Source organism: Astyanax mexicanus, unplaced genomic scaffold (assembly GCF_023375975.1).
Source record: "Astyanax mexicanus isolate ESR-SI-001 unplaced genomic scaffold, AstMex3_surface scaffold_31, whole genome shotgun sequence".
NCBI classification, from domain to species: Eukaryota; Metazoa; Chordata; class Actinopteri; order Characiformes; family Acestrorhamphidae; genus Astyanax; species Astyanax mexicanus.
This window is the reverse complement of record NW_026040041.1, coordinates 3,665,476-3,678,913: the sequence shown is the minus strand read 5'-3', so window position 1 is coordinate 3,678,913 and position 13,438 is coordinate 3,665,476. Positions and strand designations below refer to the sequence as shown.

At 33.8% G+C, this 13,438-nt stretch overlaps 1 long non-coding RNA gene across 1 annotated transcript; it reads left to right on the top strand.

Annotated features, from left to right (window-relative positions):
* The first annotated feature begins 1,134 nt into the window (after positions 1-1,134).
* Positions 1,135-9,080, top strand: LOC125788883 (uncharacterized). The gene is made up of 3 exons (XR_007429844.1): positions 1,135-1,800; positions 2,334-2,620; positions 8,115-9,080. It is a non-coding gene; the product is annotated as an uncharacterized LOC125788883 (long non-coding RNA).
* Positions 9,081-13,438: the final 4,358 nt, after the last annotated feature.

Sequence of the window (13,438 nt, the reverse complement as noted above, 5' to 3'; positions counted from 1 at the left end):
TCATAATAGTTGTAATCATAATAATGACATTAAAAATAAAAAACATTTAACACATAATATATATATATATATATATATATATATATATATATATATATATATATATATATATATATATATATATATAAGCATTACAAAAGTAAGATATTTGCTGGAGAAAAGATGATCTGTGTGAATCTGTGTGAAAGTTGGAGTGCTCGTATAAACTGTGTATTACGGTAGCTGCGGGCACAGTGGAGCTGGGGGAGAAAACTGCACTCGCCTTTCCTGCAGAGACAGTCAATTAAACAAATTAATGTCAATTAAACACAAGAGTTTTACACTCAATAAACATTGTTTAACCAGCTCTAATTAGCACATTTACAACAGAAACACATAAAATGCCTGTAGAAAATATCTGTAGAACATTGGAAGAGCCTAAAAATGTAAAATACATCTGTTTTAGGTTAAATATACTACATTTTAAACCTTGTTATCTACAGACCACAATTTAAACTATTATTAAAAAAGAAAATAGTATTAATCATGTTTCATTTCAAATTGTATTACTGTAGGAATTTGGAGTAAAGGGATAGCAAAAAACCTTATTTGATTGTATATAGACCAGAATTTAGACTCCAATAAAACAAGAAAATCAAAGAATGATCAAATAACACAATTAAAGTCTTGAAGAACACTCGCAATAGTATTTATTATGCAAGTTTCAAGTAATACTACTGCAAAAATGTAATTACCTTCATGGCAAATGTAGCAAAATTTGTTTTTTTTTATATACCAAAAGTGTTAGTGTTATTAGTGTTCTCCTCCGAGCGTGTTGAGCTCTAATGGTGCTGTAATAGTGGCAGATTAAGAAGTTGCAGTGGAGTTTCTCACCATTGGGAGATCAGACAGTTGTACAGCAAAGCTTTTGCAGACACTAAATCTGTATTGTAGCTTCTAAAAATAAACTGTTCTGTATTTTATTCATTATTTTCTTCAGCTGATAACAGTAGTGATGGAGCCTCACACACTAGTGAGGAGATGAAGGATACCAAGAATCCACTGCTGCGCGGTGATACTAAAGGACAGAAAACTGGTGAGTATAAATAATAAAAGGTTTCCAATAAAGTGCACTTACAATAAAGATCTGAGAGTTGAATATGAGGTAGATGTGTGTAATAAAGTGATGTGAGAGTTGAATATGAGGTAGATGTGTGTAATAAAGTGATGTGAGAGTTGAATGTGAGGTAGATGTTTGTAATAAAGTGATGTGAGAGTTGAATATGAGGTAGATGTTTGTAATAAAGTGATGTGAGAGTTGAATATGAGGTAGATGTTTGTAATAAAGTGATGTGAGAGTTGAATATGAGGTAGATGTGTGTAATAAAGTGATCTGAGAGTTGAATATGAGGTAGATGTGTGTAATAAAGTGATCTGAGAGTTGAATATGAGGTAGATGTTTGTAATAAAGTGATCTGAGAGTTGAATATGAGGTAGATGTTTGTAATAAAGTGATCTGAGAGTTGAATATGAGGTAGATGTGTGTAATAAAGTGATCTGAGGGTTGAATATGAGGTAGATGTTTGTAATAAAGTGATCTGAGGGTTGAATATGAGGTAGATGTGTGTAATAAAGTGATCTGAGAGTTGAATATGAGGTAGATGTTTATAATAAAGTGATCTGAGAGTTGAATGTAAGGTAGATGTGTGTAATAAAGTGATCTGAGAGTTGAATATGAGGTAGATGTTTGTAATAAAGTGATCTGAGGGTTGAATATGAGGTAGATGTGTGTAATAAAGTGATCTGAGGGTTGAATATGAGGTAGATGTTTGTAATAAAGTGATGTGAGAGTTGAATGTGAGGTAGATGTGTGTAATAAAGTGATCTGAGAGTTGAATATGAGGTAGATGTTTGTAATAAAGTGATCTGAGAGTTGAATATGAGGTAGATGTTTGTAATAAAGTGATCTGAGAGTTGAATATGAGGTAGATGTTTATAATAAAGTGATCTGAGAGTTGAATGTAAGGTAGATGTGTGTAATAAAGTGATCTGAGAGTTGAGTATGAAGTAGATGTGTGTAATAAAGTGATCTGAGAGTTGAATATGAGGTAGATGTTTATAATAAAGTGATCTGAGAGTTGAATATGAGGTAGATGTTTATAATAAAGTGATCTGAGAGTTGAATATGAGGTAGATGTGTGTAATAAAGTGATCTGAGAGTTGAATATGAGGTAGATGTTTATAATAAAGTGATCTGAGAGTTGAATGTGAGGTAGATGTGTGTAATAAAGTGATGTGAGAGTTGAATATGAGGTAGATGTTTGTAATAAAGTGATGTGAGAGTTGAATATGAGGTAGATGTTTGTAATAAAGTGATGTGAGAGTTGAATATGAGGTAGATGTTTGTAATAAAGTGATCTGAGAGTTGAATGTGAGGTAGATGTGTGTAATAAAGTGATGTGAGAGTTGAATATGAGGTAGATGTTTGTAATAAAGTGATGTGAGAGTTGAATATGAGGTAGATGTTTGTAATAAAGTGATCTGAGAGTTGAATATGAGGTAGATGTGTGTAATAAAGTGATGTGAGAGTTGAATATGAGGTAGATGTGTGTAATAAAGTGATCTGAGAGTTGAATATGAGGTAGATGTTTATAATAAAGTGATCTGAGAGTTGAATATGAGGTAGATGTTTATAATAAAGTGATCTGAGAGTTGAATGTGAGGTAGATGATTGTAATAAAGTGATCTGAGAGTTGAATGTGAGGTAAATGTTTGTAATAAAGTGATCTGAGAGTTGAATATGAGGTAGATGTTTATAATAAAGTGATCTGAGAGTTGAATATGAGGTAGATGTTTATAATAAAGTGATCTGAGAGTTGAATATGAGGTAGATGTTTGTAATAAAGTGATCTGAGAGTTGAATATGAGGTAGATGTTTGTAATAAAGTGATCTGAGAGTTGAATATGAGGTAGATGTTTGTAATAAAGTGATGTGAGAGTTGAATGTGAGGTAGATGATTGTAATAAAGTGATCTGAGAGTTGAATGTGAGGTAGATGATTGTAATAAAGTGATCTGAGAGTTGAATGTGAGGTAAATGTTTGTAATAAAGTGATCTGAGAGTTGAATATGAGGTAGATGTTTATAATAAAGTGATCTGAGAGTTGAATGTAAGGTAGATGTGTGTAATAAAGTGATCTGAGAGTTGAATATGAGGTAGATGTTTGTAATAAAGTGATCTGAGAGTTGAATATGAGGTAGATGTTTGCAATAAAGTGATGTGAGAGTTGAATATGAGGTAGATGTGTGTAATAAAGTGATCTGAGAGTTGAATATGAGGTAGATGTGTGTAATAAAGTGATCTGAGAGTTGAATATGAGGTAGATGTTTGTAATAAAGTGATGTGAGAGTTGAATATGAGGTAGATGTGTGTAATAAAGTGATCTGAGAGTTGAATATGAGGTAGATGTTTGTAATAAAGTGATCTGAGAGTTGAGTATGAGGTAGATGTTTATAATAAAGTGATCTGAGAGTTGAATATGAGGTAGATGTTTGTAATAAAGTGATCTGAGAGTTGAATATGAGGTAGATGTTTGTAATAAAGTGATGTGAGAGTTGAATATGAGGTAGATGTTTGTAATAAAGTGATCTGAGAGTTGAATGTGAGGTAGATGTGTGTAATAAAGTGATCTGAGAGTTGAATATGAGGTAGATGTTTGTAATAAAGTGATCTGAGAGTTGAATACAGGGGTGATAGTGAAAAAAAATCCTGAGCCTGAACTTTTTTTTCCTGTTCCAACAGGGTGAGGAAGGGGGGGGGGGGGGGTTGTTGGGGAGGGACAACAGACTGCATATGTGACATAACATAGGCATAAATGTTGACACATTATTCAAACATTTAATAGTCTGTGTATAACCTTATTGTCAAGTGACACATTTTAGATAACGTTTTCATTTTCATATTTACATTTTCTCCACTCTTGTAAAAAAAAAGTGCACTTTTATTTTTTTTTCTACTGAGAGCTCTTCTTAAGATGGTGTCCTTGTGTAAAATAGTGTAACATTATGTTTCATAGAGATTTTTATAAACGTCAGGACATGTGGTCTTACTGTGAACTACAAATGAACAGAAGTCACATTACAGCAGTGTTTCTCAACCCTGATCCTGCATATTCTACTGCATATTAACACTGTTCTGCATATTCTTCTGCATATTAACACTGTTCTGTATATTCTTTTGCATATTAACACTGTTCTGTATATTCTTCTGCATATTAACACTGTTCTGTATATTCTTCTGCATATTAACACTGTTCTGTATATTCTTCTGCATATTAACACTGTTCTGCAGATATTCTTATGATTTTAGCCGATCTGATTCAGGAGTTTAGGGTTAAGCAGTTTATCAGAGCTGTGTGTGGATGAAACTGGTGAAACCGGTGAAACTGCTCACTTACAAGGAGCTGCAGTTCCTCATCCAACCACTAGTGGGAGCTGCAGCAGCAGCACAAGCCCCGCTCTCTTCACTCAGTCACAGCTACAGCCCAGCCACGGGCTACAGAGCTCAGCTCAGCCAGTCTGGAGCGTTTTTTTTTACACGTTTTTTTAAGTTCATCTGTGTAGGAAAAGGTTTTAAAAACGGATAATACAGCTCTCTACAGCTCACCTTTCAGCCAAAGTAGCTAACAGCAGCAGTTGTCACGGAGGCACTGCTCGGATTACATTATAAACAGGTCAGTTAGCGCTGCTAACCTCATGATGTTTATAACTACGGAGTTTAGTGGACACACCACGGCTGCAAGGTTAGACTGTTGAAGGCTACTGAAGACTATTAAAGGCTATTGGAGGTTATTGAAAGGGTTATTGGAGCAGAAATCAGTAAAGGCTGGTTAGATAAGTGATTCACCTCCTCGTCCTTTACTGCGGTGAAACTGCGACTAGCGCTGTCACAGTGATGTTTATTTAACGTCATTAAAACTGATTTTGTCAGGTATTGTCTTATAAATATTTACACAGAACTTATATCTCTCCTAAAAAGCGTTTATTTTGGTCAGTAACATTCATGTTTATTTACTAGCAGCGTAAATTACCAGTGTTTGCTTTGGTGTGGATGTAATTAGGGGAATCTGTACCAGCCAGGTTTGCCAGGCACCTGTGTGGCATTAATGTGGCATTTGGCCCCGCCCAAGATCGGTATCGGCGATCGGCCCATCGTGGTGAAAGACGACCGGCGATCGGAATCGGCCCCAAAAACACTGATCGGTTCAGGAGGTGTAAAAAAGGAGGTGAATTTTGGCAGTGCATCTGCGATTCTTTTGCTCTCTGCCCGTTTCTTTCGTTTAGCACAACCACTTTCATAACTCCGCTTCATTTTCACTGTGACAGCTGTCACTCTAGGTGAAAATCAAGATCAGGTGAAAATCTAGGTGAAATGAAGATCAGGTGGAAAACACAATTTTAGTTCAGTGATCAGGGTTAAGAAACTGCTTTAAACTACAAACATAAAGTACTGTACTAAATTCTGACTATCCACTACATCTGGCTTCTAGCTAATTAGCTATATTCATTTTCTCCTGTAATCCTAAACTAATAACGACAGTGAAATATGTGAAATAGTGATTAGCTGATCAGGTACAGGGCAAGTTGAACATTACATATATAGTTTATTTTCTAAAACCTTGACTCCCTATCTAGCTAATTCCAAACTCAAGCTAACTCACTCACACAGCTGCAGTTTATTAATCACAGTGGGTTTAATATGTGTGCTGATACAAGAAGTGTATTTTTAACCAGCTATCAGAAACATATCATCACAGTTTACGTGTTTAGCCTACCGTTATCTTTTTTTGAGAAAAATCTCCGTATATCCAGATCTGTTTTTAAATCAGCTGAAGCTGCTGCGTCCGATCCCGCTGCTAAATCTCACAGCAAGGGAGGGGCTTCGCCCGCGCGCCGCAAAAACAGCAAGCTGATTGGCTGTTTCTACTGAGAGGCGGGACTTAATACCTGAACCGGCTCTATTTATTTATTTATTTATTTTATTTATATATATATTTTTTTTAATAGAGCCACGCTACGCCGGATTTCCGGCGCGGCGCCGGAACGCTATCACCCCTGTGAATATGAGGTAGATGTTTATAATAAAGTGATCTGAGAGTTGAATATGAGGTAGATGTGTGTAATAAAGTGATCTGAGAGTTGAATATGAGGTAGATGTTTGTAATAAAGTGATCTGAGAGTTGAATATGAGGTAGATGTTTATAATAAAGTGATCTGAGAGTTGAATATGAGGTAGATGTTTATAATAAAGTGATCTGAGAGTTGAATGTGAGGTAGATGTGTGTAATAAAGTGATGTGAGAGTTGAATATGAGGTAGATGTTTGTAATAAAGTGATCTGAGAGTTGAATATGAGGTAGATGTTTATAATAAAGTGATCTGAGAGTTGAATATGAGGTAGATGTTTATAATAAAGTGATCTGAGAGTTGAATGTAAGGTAGATGTGTGTAATAAAGTGATCTGAGAGTTGAATGTGAGGTAGATGTTTGTAATAAAGTGATCTGAGAGTTGAATATGAGGTAGATGTTTATAATAAAGTGATGTGAGAGTTGAATATGAGGTAGATGTTTGTAATAAAGTGATCTGAGAGTTGAATATGAGGTAGATGTTTGTAATAAAGTGATGTGAGAGTTGAATGTGAGGTAGATGTGTGTAATAAAGTGATGTGAGAGTTGAGTATGAGGTAGATGTTTATAATAAAGTGATGTGAGAGTTGAATATGAGGTAGATGTTTGTAATAAAGTGATCTGAGAGTTGAATATGAGGTAGATGTTTATAATAAAGTGATCTGAGAGTTGAATATGAGGTAGATGTTTGTAATAAAGTGATCTGAGAGTTGAATATGAGGTAGATGTTTATAATAAAGTGATGTGAGAGTTGAATATGAGGTAGATGTTTGTAATAAAGTGATCTGAGAGTTGAATATGAGGTAGATGTTTGTAATAAAGTGATGTGAGAGTTGAATGTGAGGTAGATGTGTGTAATAAAGTGATGTGAGAGTTGAGTATGAGGTAGATGTTTGTAATAAAGTGATCTGAGAGTTGAATATGAGGTAGATGTTTGTAATAAAGTGATGTGAGAGTTGAATATGAGGTAGATGTTTGTAATAAAGTGATCTGAGAGTTGAATATGAGGTAGATGTTTGTAATAAAGTAATGTGAGAGTTGAATATGAGGTAGATGTGTGTAATAAAGTGATCTTAGAGTTGAATGTGAGGTAGATGTTTGTAATAAAGTGATCTGAGAGTTGAATATGAGGTAGATGTTTATAATAAAGTGATCTGAGAGTTGAATATGAGGTAGATGTTTGTAATAAAGTGATCTGAGAGTTGAATATGAGGTAGATGTTTGTAATAAAGTGATCTGAGAGTTGAATATGAGGTAGATGTTTATAATAAAGTGATCTGAGAGTTGAATATGAGGTAGATGTTTGTAATAAAGTGATCTGAGAGTTGAATATGAGGTAGATGTTTGTAATAAAGTGATCTGAGAGTTGAATATGAGGTAGATGTTTGTAATGAAGTGATGTGAGAGTTGAATATGAGGTAGATGTGTGTAATAAAGTGATGTGAGAGTTGAATATGAGGTAGATGTTTGTAATAAAGTGATCTGAGAGTTGAATATGAGGTAGATGTTTATAATAAAGTGATCTGAGAGTTGAATATGAGGTAGATGTTTGTAATAAAGTGATCTGAGAGTTGAATATGAGGTAGATGTTTGTAATAAAGTGATCTGAGAGTTGAATATGAGGTAGATGTTTGTAATGAAGTGATGTGAGAGTTGAATATGAGGTAGATGTGTGTAATAAAGTGATCTGAGAGTTGAATATGAGGTAGATGTGTGTAATAAAGTGATCTGAGAGTTGAATATGAGGTAGATGTTTGTAATAAAGTGATCTGAGAGTTGAATATGAGGTAGATGATTGTAATAAAGTGATCTGAGAGTTGAATATGAGGTAGATGTTTGTAATAAAGTGATCTGAGAGTAGAATATGAGGTAGATGTTTGTAATAAAGTGATCTGAGAGTAGAATATGAGGTAGATGTGTGTAATAAAGTGATCTGAGAGTTGAATATGAGGTAGATGTGTGTAATAAAGTGATCTGAGAGTTGAATATGAGGTAGATGATTGTAATAAAGTGATCTGAGAGTTGAATGTGAGGTAGATGTGTGTAATAAAGTGATCTGAGAGTTGAATGTGAGGTAGATGTGTGTAATAAAGTGATCTGAGAGTTGAATATGAGGTAGATGTGTGTAATAAAGTGATGTGAGAGTTGAGTATGAGGTAGATGTTTGTAATAAAGTGATCTGAGAGTTGAATATGAGGTAGATGTTTGTAATAAAGTGATCTGAGAGTTGAATATGAGGTAGATGTGTGTAATAAAGTGATCTGAGAGTTGAATGTGAGGTAGATGTTTGTAATAAAGTGATGTGAGAGTTGAATATGAGGTAGATGTTTGTAATAAAGTGATCTGAGAGTTGAATATGAGGTAGATGTTTGTAATAAAGTGATCTGAGAGTTGAATATGAGGTAGATGTGTGTAATAAAGTGATCTGAGAGTTGAATGTGAGGTAGATGTTTGTAATAAAGTGATGTGAGAGTTGAATATGAGGTAGATGTTTGTAATAAAGTGATGTGAGAGTTGAATATGAGGTAGATGTGTGTAATAAAGTGATCTGAGAGTTGAATATGAGGTAGATGTGTGTAATAAAGTGATCTGAGAGTTGAATATGAGGTAGATGTGTGTAATAAAGTGATCTGAGAGTTGAATATGAGGTAGATGTTTGTAATAAAGTGATGTGAGAGTTGAATATGAGGTAGATGTTTGTAATAAAGTGATGTGAGAGTTGAATATGAGGTAGATGTGTGTAATAAAGTGATCTGAGAGTTGAATATGAGGTAGATGTGTGTAATAAAGTGATCTGAGAGTTGAATATGAGGTAGATGTGTGTAATAAAGTGATCTGAGAGTTGAATATAAGGTAGATGTGTGTAATAAAGTGATCTGAGAGTTGAATGTGAGGTAGATGTGTGTAATAAAGTGATGTGAGAAGAGGTAGATGTTTGTAATAAAGTGATCTGAGAGTTGAATATGAGGTAGATGTGTGTAATAAAGTGATGTGAGAGTTGAATATGAGGTAGATGTGTGTAATAAAGTGATCTGAGAGTTGAATATTAGGTAGATGTGTGTAATAAAGTGATCTGAGAGTTGAATATGAGGTAGATGTGTGTAATAAAGTGATCTGAGAGTTGAATATGAGGTAGATGTGTGTAATAAAGTGATGTGAGAAGAGGTAGATGTTTGTAATAAAGTGATCTGAGACAAGGAGAAGGACAAAGTTGGGACAAAATGGACTGTAACCTGGGAAGGAAGCTGGGAGGAGCCGAGGTGGAAGTAGATAGCCAGGTAGAGGACTATTGTGGAATAGGTAAGGAGTGGGAGCCAACACGACATGCAAAGTTGTTCGACAGGCAGATAGAGAGGAAGTGAGGGTTTGTGTAGGACAGAGAGAATTCTCTTTTCAGGTGTGAATGTTTCTATTGAGCCCAATGGTGAAGGTGAGTTATTGTCTTCTTCTAACTCTACAGTAGAGTTAAGGTACAGATTCAGCACTGTAGTAGTAGTAGCTCTAGAGTTCCCTTTTATATAAGTCATAACAGTTCTTTATATATTTTCATTTTTATTACAGCTCTTTTTACTCTTTTTATAATGTATTTAACTTTGTACTAAATTCTGATCCAGGGCCTGAGACCGGGGGTTCTGACTCTGACTCAGGTAATAAAATTTCACATTTAAAACAACTGGATTTTATATTTGGACTCTAACTTTAATGTTGATTTACTGATTACTGATTTATTTTTTCAGGAAGAGGAAGTAATTCAATCAGTTGCAGCGATTAGAACATCCCGAAGAAATCTGAGGGTAATTATTCTACTGGGTCTTTGAGCAACATTATACCATTACCAGTACACTGATGTTTCTTATAAAGTGGCCAGTGAGTGGAAGCACAATGTAGCTGCTTCTAATAAATAAATTAAATTAATACCAGATTTAATGTGTGTTTCAGGGAAAGCGACTGAAGGAGTGTGATTCGTTTGATTGGTGGAAAGTGGTGGTGTAAAGGTGTGTGTGATTTCAAAAACATTGTAAGGGTCCCAACACTTCTGAAATCGAGCACTTTATTTATTAGACACATAAATTTTCATTCCAATTTTTTATTGCACTGTTCAGTTTTCTTCTGTTACACGTTTAAAAAATATTCGAATTGAAAAATTTGATTGATTAATAGAAAGGGAATATTTGTTCAGATCCTGTCTGGATGAGGTGAATATAATAATACGCTTTTTATGACTTGTAATTAAATCTTCCTACTTTAAATCAGTTTAACATGTTTGTTGTCTTTAAAACGTGTAAACTTTTGCCTTTTTTGTTACAGTGCTTGTTTTCTAAAATGCATTAACATTTAATTTAAAGCTGGAGTGGGTCAGTGTGTAGAAATCAGTAAGTGTAAGTGTTGGAAAGAGCTTTATGCCTGGTTGACTCTACATGACTGAGTTGTCAGGTTGTGGCTGTAGATGAAAATCAGTCAGCAACAGAAAAATTGAGATGTGAATTGTGCAGTGTGAACTAGGCATTAGTTCACAATAAGTTCATAACTAACCTAAATCACATAAGTAGCGTTGCTATTTAGCTATGCTAGCGAAATGATTCGGAAAAATAACGTCTTTAAACCCAAAAACAACAAACAAGATGAAACTAAAACAGATAACAATTCAGATATTTTCATTTGTTAGATGATTAGATTTACTGACTGCTATTAGGATATTCCAGGAAATATAACAGAGAAATGTTTCTAAAACAAGTGATCTACTCCAGCCTTAGTCAGATTATGAGCATTCTCTTAATTTTTATTTTATTTTTTTGTTGTTCATCATTACTGTATGGTTTATAAATGTTTGCAGTTGAAACTGCAGTTAGATAGAGATAGAGCTGTGAAACAGCAGGGATAGGGATTGTAATGAGCATTATGTTGAACAGTGCACAGCAAGAACGTTAGAATACTGAATGATGCCCAACATACACATTTTATAAAAGGAGCTATGTTTTGAAGGCATGCATGGAAAATGTATCTTTATATCTTTATATTTTTATACTTTTATATTGAGATTTGTATTACTGTTTCCTGGATGTCCGTTTAAAGGATGGTTTGTGTTGAGTTGTCCTTGAGTTGTTTGATGTATGAATTGTTATATTATATGTTGAAATGCAACTTCTAATGAAATAATTAGCAGATAATCAGTAAAAAAGCTGATTATTTTATAAGGTTACTCTGGTGGATTAGATTTTTTTGTTTGGTTTAATGTGTTTTTTCTGCCCAGCTCAGGAATTAAAAATGGATATTGTGGTGGTGTTAGCATCAATGGTACGCTAACAACCTGTACACAATATACCAATCAACGTCCTTAAAGCAGGACAGATACTATTAACACTGGATTCTTCTACCACTGTAACATACTGAGACTGGATGATAAAAACATACACAGAGTTCTGTACAAGTTATTCTGCGTTTGTATATATCTCCTTGTTTGATGCTGTGTTTGAACATGTATCTTCTATGCCTTTTTGTGTTGTAACAATAAAGATCAGTTTATAGAACATACCAGTGTTTTTTTAGTATGTGGGCTGTGATCCCCCAGTAATCTGCAGGGATAATACAAGAAGACGTTTAGTTTAGTTGCTTATTTAGGGTGTGATAAATATTGTGTAAATTATTTGCAAAAAATAAAACATATTTAGGCTCAGCTCATTGGTTGATTTGACATAGCAGAGTCACATAAAGACCTATAGTTTTGTGGCAGGTCAAGTGGGCGACGAATTTCAAAAGTTTGTGAATCTACAAAGGTGTGAAAAGTATCTCCATCCATTACTCTGTAGGTAGAATTGAGTATAGATACTAGTGTTTAATTAAATACTTCTGTAGAAGTTGAAAAATAATCAACTCAAGCTTTTTACTCTTTAAGTAAAAGTGTAAAAGTACTGTTTTTAAAACTACTTAAAGTATAAAAGTAAAAGTAATGTAAGGAGAAAAATAAAGTCATCAAGAACAAAAGCCAAAAGCTTAGGCCATTCCCACATCTGTGATGGATCACAGTATAAACCAATAGGGAGTCAGAATGGTATATGTTTATACTTCTCTACATCCAATCACAATCAGATTCACTCTATCTGGATGAAGAGATTTATCTGGATGGGGGGTTTATTGAAGGATGAGAAGCCGGAATAAAAACCAGCTGAAATGAAACAGGAGTAACAAGGCTGTTTTTATTAAAATGTAAGGTAGTATAAAGTTCAGATAATTGTGTGAAAATGTAAAATAATTACTTTCAGTAAAGTATAGATAACCTACATTTATACTTAAGTAGCGTAATGAAGTATTTGTACTCCATTACTACATTACAGCTCTGCATTCGTGCCTAGGGTGACCAGATTCTAATTCAACAGATGTGGGACAAAGACTATGTTTGTGTGGGATAATGTGGGACACCAATGCATGGAGGCAGTCTAAACAAAACAAAAAAATTAAACATCTCTATTCTGCCTCTTTAGCACATAACTAAAAAAAAATGAAAAAAATTACTAAAAAATAAAAATGTGTGTATATGTATGTATATATGTATATATATGTATATATATACATATATACATATATACACACATTTTTATTTGTATATACATTTTTATTACATATAATAACTTATTTAAATACAACTTTCTCTCACGTAAGAAAAAATAGTAAGCATGGACCTTTCATACTATTTCACAGTGCTTCTCAAGTTAAAACACCCGACTGTGTACAATTAAACAGAACAGACAGTCTTGTTGTTTCTAAATTAATATGAACTTGTTTTCTTTGCATTATTTGAGGTCTGAAAGCTCTGCATCTTTTTTGTTATTTCAGTCATTTCTCATTTTCTGTAAATAAATGCTCTAAATGAGAATATTTTTATTTGGAATTTGGGAGAAATGTTGTCTGTAGTTTATAGAATAAAACAACAATGTTCATTTTACTCAAATATAAACCTATAAATAGCAAAATCAGAGAAACAAATACTTTTGAAGTGGTATATTATTTTTTTTTTTCAGAGCTTATTTCTCTTGTAACCAATAGGAAGTCTGAATGTGCAATATATCCAGAAACTTCCAGTTCAATTCAATTATATATATATATATATATATATATATATATATAGAGAGAGAGAGAGAGAGAGAGAGAGAGAGAAAACCAGGTCCATGTCTCTTATGAGCAGCACCACAGAGATGCCAGCTGTGGTCAGTAAGCTACAAACCCAAAGTGATTCCTGTCAGGATTTGACTGTATTTGTTAGTCAAAAAAAAAAAAAAC